This window comes from Palaemon carinicauda, chromosome 24 (genome assembly GCF_036898095.1).
Source record: "Palaemon carinicauda isolate YSFRI2023 chromosome 24, ASM3689809v2, whole genome shotgun sequence".
Taxonomy (NCBI): domain Eukaryota; kingdom Metazoa; phylum Arthropoda; class Malacostraca; order Decapoda; family Palaemonidae; genus Palaemon; species Palaemon carinicauda.
Genome location: NC_090748.1, coordinates 96,607,919 through 96,619,551, shown reverse-complemented (window position 1 = coordinate 96,619,551; position 11,633 = coordinate 96,607,919).

Below are 11,633 nucleotides of genomic sequence, written 5' to 3'. Positions count from 1 at the left end.
GTTTGATTTTGGAGTGTCCTTCTCCTAGAAGAGCTGCTAAGATAGATAGATAGATAGATAGATAGATAGATATCAATAAAAAGTCTAGTTTGAGCACGACCAAAATCAATTATAATCAATTGGTCCAGATGGCATGAATTAACAACTGTTAATAAGTGCTTTATCTACAAATTGTGGTTTTAGGTTGTAAACGATTATTTATAGTCCTCCCTCGTAATTTCCACCAATGCTCGTTTTCTTTCCCTGTGATCCTCTACATCCATAGAGAATGTCAAGGTGGGATACTAAAGAAGAGCTGCCTAGACAAATAGATAGATAGATAGATAGACACAGAAAGTCTGGTTTGAGCACGACCAAAATCAATTATAATCAATTGGTCCAGATGGCATGAATTAACAACTGTTAATAAGTGCTATATCTACAAAATGTGGTTAGAGGTTATAAACGATTATATATAGTCCTCCCTCGTAATTTCCACCAATGCTCGTTTTCTTTCTTTGTAATCACTGACATCAATAGAAAATGTAAAGGTGGGTTACTAAAGAAATTTATTGCTTCGTTGCTATGGTGTTGTTTTTGCCAATGTTCATACGAGTTCGTCGGTACAATTACGCTGGTTTACAATATGGATAAAAATGAAGGTTTGAACATGGTAACAATGGCCTCCTTGCCGTGCCAATAACAAAATATGGTATTATTACTGATGTATTGCATAAAATCTTTGAGATTCATGAATTCAAAGTTTAAAAGAGATTATATATCTATTATTATTATTATTATTATTATTATTATTATTATTATTATTATTATTATTATTATTATTAGCTAAGCTACAACCGTAATTAGAGAAGCTCGGGCTCCAACAGGAAAAGAGCACAGTGAGGAAAGGATATTAATAAACAACAAAAAGACGTAATAAGCAATTAAAATTCAACAGGTAAAGAACAGCAACAATAAAATGAACCTTTCAAATATTAACAATTAAAACTTAAAAAAAGAGGAAAAGAAATGATAGAATAGTGTGCAGGTGTACCCTCAAGAAAGAGAAGTCCACCCCACGACAGTGGGAAGACCATGATATACAGTCTATTATGGCAAATAGCTAACGAGTCATACTGTCCAATGGACCAAACCCCTAAGTATTTCACGAGGAAGAATAGTTTTATATTTATTTTGAAATTTATCTCTAAATTCAATTCATAAATGTCCAGGATCTCTTTATTAATTCCTCGCCAGATCATAGATGACGTTTCATTAAGCTTTAGTAACATAAGATCTTAATTTATATAATTAATCACAATAGGAGTGTTGACAAACCCAACCAGTAAATATTTAACAAAATTTTAGGTGTATTGATCTTTAACTGTGTCCAATAAGGGAACTTTTGTGGTATCGTCCCTGACAGGTGAACTACAGACGAGGGTTCGAGTTCAGCTCAAACTCGGAAGTTCCTTTGGTCTCTACCACCTCACCATCTTTGTGATCTAAGGATAGGGGGGTTTGGGGAAGCCTGTAGGTCTATTTGCTGAGTCATCAGCAGCCATTGCCGTGCCCTCCCTGGTCCTAGCTTGGGTGGAGAGGGGCCTTGGGCGCTGATCATTATATATCCCATATGGTCAGTCTCAAGGGCATTGTCCTGCTCGTTAGGACAATGTCACTGTGCCATGCCTCTACCATTCATGATTGGCCTTTAAAATTTTAAATGTTTTAGAATGTTGTAAATCTTATAGAATGAAAAATACCTCTAAAACACAATAAAAAAAAAATGATCGTAAGGTAATGAAAAAAAAAAAAAAAAAAAAAACTTCAGGATCTTATGGATAAAAAGGTAGGAATGTCTTGTTGATGTTGCAAAACATATGTTTGTTTACTTATAAACAAATCTAATTACTTTCAATCTACACCAAACGAACTTGAAATTTGTTGTCAATTCTTATGCTTTTCCTACTAGAGTTGTATCTTAGCTAGTAATAATAATAATAATAATAATAATAATAATAATAATAATAATAATAATAATAATAATAATAATAATAATAATAATAATAATAGGAGTAATAAAATAATCATAATTATAATAATAATAATCATAATAATAATAATAATAAAAATAACAATAATAACAACATTAATAATAATAATAGTAATAAAAATGATAAAATAATAATAATAATAATAATAATAATAATAATAAAAATAATGACAATAATAATAATGATAATAATAATAACCATAATAATAGTAATAATAATTATAATAATAAATAACAACAATAATAATAATAACAACAACACCACCGACAACAACAACAACATTAATAATAATAATAATAATAATAATAATAATGATAAAATAACAAAAATAATAATAATAACAACAACAACAACAATAATGATGATAATAAAATAATAATAATAATAATAATAATAATAATAATAATAATAATAATAATAATAATAATAATAATAATATAGGCCTACATGACACATTCAGTCCATTCATTATTTTCAAACTATTCGTAGGAATACTTCACACCAAGTATAAAGTTCCACATACCTTTAGCTAACACCTTTTCCTAAATAAAACATTTTTATATACAGGTTCATAAACACTAAACACTCCATCATGACAGTTTTTCTTTACGGAAAGTAAAATATTTCCAGTAATTTCTAAGGAATATTTACTAAAACGACATAACTGTTATTATTTAGCAACTATAGTCCATTTCTTTTAGCCATGCATATTTGCACTGACTCGCGGTGGTGCCCTTTTAGCTCGGAAAAGTTTCCTGATCGCTGATTGGTTAGAATTACCTCGTCCAACCAATCAGCGATCAGGAAACTTTTCCGAGCTAAAAGGGCACATCGACGAGTCGGTGCAAATCTGCATCGCTAAAAGAAATGGACTATAGTCAAACCCAGTGTTGTCAGATGGGTTAGTGTAAAAATCCCCAAATCTCATGATAAAAAATCCACAAAACAACCTAAAAATCCCCATTTCGACAAATATATTCTTTTCTGTCTTGATCACGTAGGCTTTAGTAATATAGAAATTACTTAATATACTTCATATAAGCGCAAACAAACTAATTGCAACAATATAAAGGTTTACTCGTCTTTGTTTCTTTATAGATATTTGTACAAAATATCCCCATTAGACACTTAAAATCCCCAAATCTAGGGATACATCCCCATATCTGGCAACACTGGTCATACCCCTGGTGACAGAGCACTGAAAGCCATCTGAAGAATACATATTCATAAAATTATATCGGCTTCAATGACCTTAGATGTCAGGATGTCAGATAACTCATAATCGATCAATCAATCAATTAGAAAATTATAAGTTTCTTTTAGACATATCATCATTAATTGTATCACTTTGTAATATAGCGAGGTGTTGCAGGAAAATAAATTGTACCTTAGTTTTCGTATTCATTTGATACATGCACACACACACACAAATAAATAAATATAATTATATATATATATATATATATGTATATATATATATATATATATATATATATATATATATATATATATATATATATATATTATACATACATATATATATACATACATATATATATATATATATATAAATATATGTATATATACATATATATATATATATATATATATATATATATATATATATATACACATATATGTATGTATATATATATATATATATATATATTATATATATATATATATATATATATATAATATATATATATATATATATATATATATATATATATATATATATATATATATATATATATATAATATATATATATATATATATATATATATATATATATATATATATATATATATATATATATATATATGTACATAACAATTATTTATTCATTCTACTGTTCTGTAAACACCTGCGAAAAGGAATGCTCAAATGTGAAAGAAAACAGTTCAATAAAATAGCTGAAATCTAAGCGGAAAAAAACGAAAATTAGAAAATAATACCGAACCAAATGACCGAAAGTATCTCCTGCGTAAATAAAAGTACATGGACATTCATTTTTCATGAAAGCAATTACCGGTCTTACCTCCGTGCACCCCTCTGCGTACGTCCGAGAGAGAGAGAGAGAGAGAGGAGAGAGAGAGAGAGAGAGAGAGAGAGAGAGAGAGAGGAGAGAGAGAGAGAGAGAGAGTTACAAGGGTTTTGGATATCTTAACACTTATTTCATAAATTATGTGATAATTTCATATAGGTAAGACAAAAAAGTTGTGGAAATTTGTTGAAAATTTGCATTGAGAGAGAGAGAGAGAGAGAGAGAGAGAGAGAGAGAGAGAGAGAGAGAGAGAGAGAGAGAGTGTTACAAGGGTTTTGGATGTCTCAACACTTAGTTCATAAATCATGTGCTAATTTCATACAGATAAGACAAAAAAGGTGTGGAAATTTGTTGAAAATTTGCACTGAGAGAGAGAGAGAGGAGAGAGAGAGGAGAGAGAGAGAGAGAGAGAGAGAGAGAGAGAGAGAGAGAGAGAGAGAGAGAAGGGATTTGGATGTCTTAACACTTATTAGTTAATAAACCATGTAAAAAAGTTCTCTTCTCATACAAAATGGACATAAATGTTGTAGAAACATATTAGTTCATAAAGCTTAATAAACATTTTACTCCTTTCATATGGATAAGAAATATAAATTGTGAAAAATTTGCGTTTGAGAGAGAGAGAGAGAGAGAGAGAGAGAGAGAGAGAGAGAGAGAGAGAGAGAGAGAGAGTGATAAAAGTTTAATAGTTTATAAACCTTGTATATATTTTTCCCTTCTCATACAGATAAAAAACCTAAATGCAAAAATGTGTAGAAAATTAGCATTTTATTTTTATTTACAAGAGATCCAGTACACCTGGACAACATAGAAATGCAAAAAACAAACAAGAAAACAAACAAACAAACAAACACACAATGTAACTAGGATAACTTTAACTTCGTTATGACAGGGGTTAATTAGGTCATGGTTTCACAACTGCGCAAAACTAGTGACTGGCCCCTCACGAGTGTGGCTTTGCAGTCGAGCCGGACGTCAAGAGACCCTGAGGATGGAACAGCACGTGTCTCCCAGACATACGTAGACACACCGCTAATTACCGGGTTGCTGTGGCCTGATTGGTAACGTCTCTGCCAGGTGTTTGCCAGTTGGGGGTTCGAGTCCCGCTCAGACTCATTAGTGCCATTAGTGTCTGCAACCTTACCATCCTTGTGAGCTAAGGTTGGGGGGTTTGGGGGAGCCTATAGGTCTATCTGCTGAGTCATCAGCAGCCAATGCCTGGCCCTCCCTGGTCCTAGCTTGGGTGGAGAGGAGGCTTGGGCACTGATCATATAATATATGGTCAGTCTCTAGGGCATTGTCCTGATTGCTAGAGCAATGTCACTGTCCCTTGCCTCTGCCATTCATGAGCGACCTTTAAGAACCTTTAAAAAAAAAAAAAAAAAAAAACAGGTTTGAGGAACCCCAACTTGGCCGTCCAAAACTCAGCGTCTAATTTAGTGCAACAATTCTTCTTCGCTCAAGGGGTTAACTACTGCACTGTAATTGTTCAGAGGCTGCTTTCCTCTTGGTAAGGGTAGAAGAGACTCTTTAGCTATGGTAAGCAGCTCTTCTAGGAGAAGGACACTCCAAAATCAAACCATTGTTCTCTAGTCTTGGGCAGTGTTATAGCCTCTGTACCCATGGTGTTCAACTGTCTTGGGTTAGAGTTCTCTTGCTTGAGGGTACACTCGGGCATACTATTCTATCTTATTTCTCTTTCTCTTGTTTTGTTATAGTTTTTTCATGTCTAAATAGGAAATACTTATTTGAATGTTACTCTTCTTAAAATATTCTATTTTTCCTCGTTTCATTCCTCGCTAGGTTATTTTCCCTGTTGGAGCCCTTGGGCTTATAGCATCCTGCTTTTCCAACTAGGGTTGTAGCCTAGCAAGTAATAATAATAATAATAATAATAATAATAATAATAATAATAATAATAATAATAATAATAATAATAATAATTATAATAAAGTGGGGCAATGGGGTTGGAAACAAGGGATCATTGAATATGTCATGGATTGTACTGTATGTCCACCCTTTCCAAATACCATTTTAGAATCAAAATATGCTTAAAACAACAATCTGAACATCCACATTCCTGCAATGGCATTTCATTTAATGAAGAAAAGTCCTAATTCTTATATTTTTCCATCAAAATATGATTAAAAACAGCCAGCTAAACATCGAAGTAACTGTAACTGCATTTGATTTAATACTAAAAAAATTCTATATTTTTGCATCAAAATATTTTTAAAGCAACAGCTTGGACATCCAAATTGCTGCAATAGCATTTGATTTAATACTGAAAAAATCCAAACTCTTATATTTTTCCAGTAAAATATACTTAAAATAACATCCTGAACATCCATATTGATGTAATGGCGTTTGATTAAATGCTAAAAATATCCAAATTTTTATATTTTTCCATTAAAATATGGTTAGAACAACAACTTGAACATCAAAATTACTGCATTAGCATTTGAATTAAATACCAAAAAATAAGCACTCTTAAATTTTTCCATTAAAATACGGTTAGAATAAAAACTTCAACAACCAAATTGCTGCAATAGCATTAGTGAAAAAAAAAACATTTTTATACTTTTGCGTTAAAATGCGTTTAAAACAACAACTTGAACATCCAAATTGCATAAAAAGCATTTGAATTAATACTAAAAAAAACCATTTTTATACTTTTGCCTTAAAATGCGTTTAAAACAACAACTTGAACATCCAAATTGCATAAAAAACATTTGAATTAATACTAAAAGAAACATTCCTATACTTTTGCATTAAAATACGTTTAAAACAACAACTTGAACATCCAAATTGCATAAAAAACATTTGAATTAATACTAAAAAAAAACATTTTTATACTTCTGCATCAAAATACGCTTAAAACAACCACTTGAACATCCAAATTGCATAAAAAACATTTGAATTAATACTAAAAAACATTTTTATACTTTTGCCTTAAAATGCGTTTAAAACAACAACTTGAACATCCAAATTGCATAAAAAGCATTTGAATTAATACTAAAAAAAAAAAAAACATTTTTATACTTTTGCCTTAAAATGCGTTTAAAACAACAACTTGAACATCCGAATTGCATAAAAAGCATTTGAATTAATACTAAAAAAATTTTTTTTTATACTTTTGCGTTAAAATACGTTTAAAACTACAACTTGAACATCCAAATTGCATAAAAAGCTTTTGAATTAATACTAAAAAAAAAACATTCCTATACTTTTGCATTAAAATACGTTTAAAACAACAACTTGAACATCCGAATTGCATAAAAAGCATTTGAATTAATACTAAAAAAAAACATTTTTATACTTTTGCGTTAAAATGCGTTTAAAACAACAACTTGAACATCCGAATTGCATAAAAAGCATTTGAATTAATACTAAAAAAAAAAAAACATTTTTATACTTCTGCATCAAAATACGCTTAAAACAGCAATTTGAAAAAAAAAAAAAAAAAAAGAGAGAAGACATTTTCAGCATCTCTAACTAGTTTGAAAACAATTGGTTCCGAGCGAAAATCATCGAAGGATTTTACGGTCGACGCCGACACGAGAACACTGAAGCAATCACACCCCAATTACATCCTTTGTCCTCTTACTGTCATCGCAGCTCTTTGGAGTTTCGCTACGAGCATTGTCACAATCACTCTCATCACAATCAGCGCCACCGTCATCATCAGGGATTTTTCATTGCCAATAACGGAAAAAGATAATGATGTTCCGACAGCGTTTACGTTGTGTTGTATTTTCACTTATCGTCGTCATCATTTCATGTTCGGGAGTTACTAAAGCGTTGCTAATGTTTCTATGTCTTTATATAGTTTATATATGAAATATCTGTTTTTGGTATTATTGTTTTGTAAAATAGTTTAATTTATATGTTCATTATTTCTCATATATATTTATTTCCTTATTTTCTTTCCTCACTGAGCTATTTTTCCCTGTTGGAGCCCCTGGGCTTATAGCATCTTGCTTTTCTAGCCAGGGTTTAAGCTTAGCTAATAATAATAATAATAATAATAATAATAATAATAATAATAATAATAATAATAATAATAATATTGAAAGGGACAATAAATGGCAGTAGCGTATATTTGCGTACGTATGTATGAGGCAAACTATAAAGCAACGTATATTTGTGTGCGTAAATGTGAGGTTTTACCACTTGCAATTGGTTACAAGGCACATAAATGAGTGCCACATTTCTCTATTCATGTGAACGTGGTCTTTCTAGATTAACTGTCTCAGATTTTCCCATTGGTGGGTGCGTCATATACGCATTTGTACCATCATTCCCTTTGTCTATGGTGGCGTAATTTGTATGTATGTACATGCCACATTTTCATGTTGTGTGTATGTGGTGCGGTATACATTTCTCATTATTTTTTTCTCCAAAGATGATGGGGTTAGTGTATGTGTTTGTGTATCCAATTTAACATAAACCTTTCTATAATGTGGTGGTGGTAGTGTGTGTGTGTGTGTGTGTGTATGTGTGTGTGTGTCACAATTTCCCCTACAGGCGTATCTGATAGTGTATCGTCTAAGAGTAAGTGTGTCACATTTTCCCTCTCGAGTGTATGCAGTAGTGTGTGTATGTGTGTATGTGTGTGTACCAGAGTCAATACTCTGAAGTGAGGAGAGAGATGGGATCGGTAAGCAAGCGGCTTGTAGGAGTAGGAGGAGGAGGAGGAGGAGTAGGAGGAGAGGGAGGAGGAGGGGCATTAGAGTGAGGTGAAATGGGGGGGGGGAAGGGAGGTTGTTGTTGAGAGGGGCAGAGAGACCTGGGATGAGGACGAGTCGAGAATTGGACGTGCTAGTTTTTTTTTTCTTAGTTGAGTCTTACTTTTGTGTTTTTCTTTTCTCTTTTTTATCTTAAAGAAAATGTGATTGATCCACCAAAGATCAAATTAAACGAATCTGTAAAGAGAAGCAAAAAGATAAAATGTAGGGGAACGGAGCTATGGAGGGCTATGAAAGGGGTGAGTGAAAATTACCAAAAAATAGCTAAAGGAAGGAAAAGTACTAGAGGGTTATAGGCATAGTGACTTAGGATAGGAAGAAGAGAAATAAAAGGATACATTTAGGAAGCATAGGAGAGAAGGAAAGGAGTCGTCCAGCAGTTCAGCAGCGAAAGAAAGCGTCATCGAAAGAAGATGATAAAGAACGAGGTGTAATTAAAGAGGTCCAGGAAATACTGCAGAGTACCAGCATAAAGGAATGTAGGAAATGGGGAGAGGGGAGAAGAGGTAGAAGGGAGAGAGAGAGACAGAGAGAGAGAGAGGTGTGTGGAGTGAGGGAGAGGGGGAGGATGATATCCAGGGCTCTAAGGGGGAGAGGGGGGGGGGGGGCTCCTAAGGTGGGCCAATGTGGGAGTGTCGAATGGGAAAGCTACCTCACCGAAGCGAGCGACCCGCCCAGTTCAGGCCACACCCACCGAGGCTCCTCTGTCCTACTACAGTTCATTACACTATCCATCTCCTCCTGACCTACAGCTAGGAAGGGTTCTAAAGGGTTCTTCCCTCTCTTTTCCTCTCCCTACATAGGAGTTTCATTTCTAACACCTTCCTCCTGCTGAGGATGTTTTTCTTTCTCGAAATTCTCACAAATATTTTTTTTGGAAGGTTTTTTTTTGTTCTATTTATAGCCCACTTTCCTTTTCAACTAGCTTTCCATCCTTGAGGATCTGTGTTGTGGAAAATCTCTCTCTCTCTCTCTCTCTCTCTCTCTCTCTCTCTCTCTCTCTCTCTCTCTCTCTCAGTAAAACGAAACTTCGATAATTCTGAATATCAAATCTTAGGTTAAAGAACCATTGTCGTGACTTATATAATCATCAAAGTTATTTTCATTTTTTTGGAATCCTGTTTATCATAGATATCAACCTACCTGCCTGTCTATCTATCCATAGATATCTATCTGTCTGTCTGTCTCGCAAATCTATTCATTACAGAACTGCCTTTAAGAGGGCCTCCTAAGGCAAAAATCGTTTTGACTCCTTAAGCTCTTCTCCTACAATTGCTGATATGAATAGCAATGAAAAAGACTTAGGGACTCTCTTTCAACCTTGATCATGAATCCTACGATAATTTAACTTCTTTTTTTATTTTGCAAAAAGTAAAAGTATAAATAATGAGGTCAATGACATCTTATGTCAAGTTTTAGATAGTTTTAACTTTATTATGATAAGATATTGTTCTTTTTAAAGGATATTTAACCCGTGGAAATACATCTACATTTTAATTATATCTTAGGTTTGTTTCTAGGTAAAGGATGTCACAATTTGACTTATATTATTACTAGCTAAGCTACAACCCTAAAGAAAAGCAAGCTGCTATAAGCCCAAGGGCTCCAACAGGGAAATATAGCCCAGTGAGGAAATGAAATCAGGAAATAAATAAACGACATAAGAAGTAATAAACAGTTAAAATAAAATATCTTAAAAAACTTTAACAACATTAAAACAGATATTTCATATATAAACAATAAAAACTCATGAGAACCTGCAAGTTTGAACTTTTGAATTCAGGATTGCCAGGCTGGGTTTTTTTTCAGGCGGCCCCCCCACCAAAAAAAAAAAAAAAAAAAAAAAAAAAAACTCAAATTTCGCCTTTACGAAATTGGCGGGCCTTTAGTAATACCATGAAAAAGGGTGGACCTTAAATACTGTATTTTTTGGCCTTTTACTAATAATGAGTTGGCCTTTTAAAGCTGCGGTTGATTAGAAATTGGCCTTTTTTTATTTAGAAAACCTGGCAACCCTGATTCAATAAAACAACACCACCAACAACAACAAAAACAGCATGTAAAGAGTACAAAGGAAGGCCTCGTACGTGGAGAATCAAGAGAGCAACTAAATGCGTCTCTTTCCTGTGCAAAGTCGATGCTAGACAAACAAGGATATTATGCGTCTGTTCTAGACCCCCCCCCACTCTTCCCCCCCCCCCCCTTCCCCCCACCCTGCGATCCATCCTGACGTGCAATGCTGCGGGCCTGTTTTGACGAATTTACCTTCCCTTCCTTCTACTCTTTCTAAGGCTTTCAGTTGGTTGTTGGTTGCTGGTTGCTGATTTTTGGTTACTGGTTGCTGATTTTTGGTTGCTGGTTACGGATTGCTGGTTGCTGGTTATTGGTTGCTTGTTATTGGTCACTGGTTGCTGGTTCTTGGTTGCTTGTTGCTGATTTTTGGTTGCAGTTTAATGGTTACGGGTTACGGATTGCGTGTTGCTGGTTGCTGTTTATTGGTTGCATGTTGCTGGTTTTTGGTTGCTGGTTGCTGGTTTTTGGTTGCGGGTTACGGATTGCTGGTTGCTGGTTATTGATTGCTTGTTGTTGATCACTGGTTGCTGGTTCTTGGTTGCTTGTTGCTGATTTTTGGTTGCTGGTTGCTGGTTTTTGGTTGCTGGTTGCGGTTTACTGGTTACGGGTTATGGATTGCGTGTTGCTGGTTTTTGGTTGCTGGTTGCTGGTTTTTGGTTGCTAGTTGCGGTTTACTGGTTACGGGTTAAGGATTGCGTGTTGCTTATTGCTGGTTATTGGTTGCTTGTTTT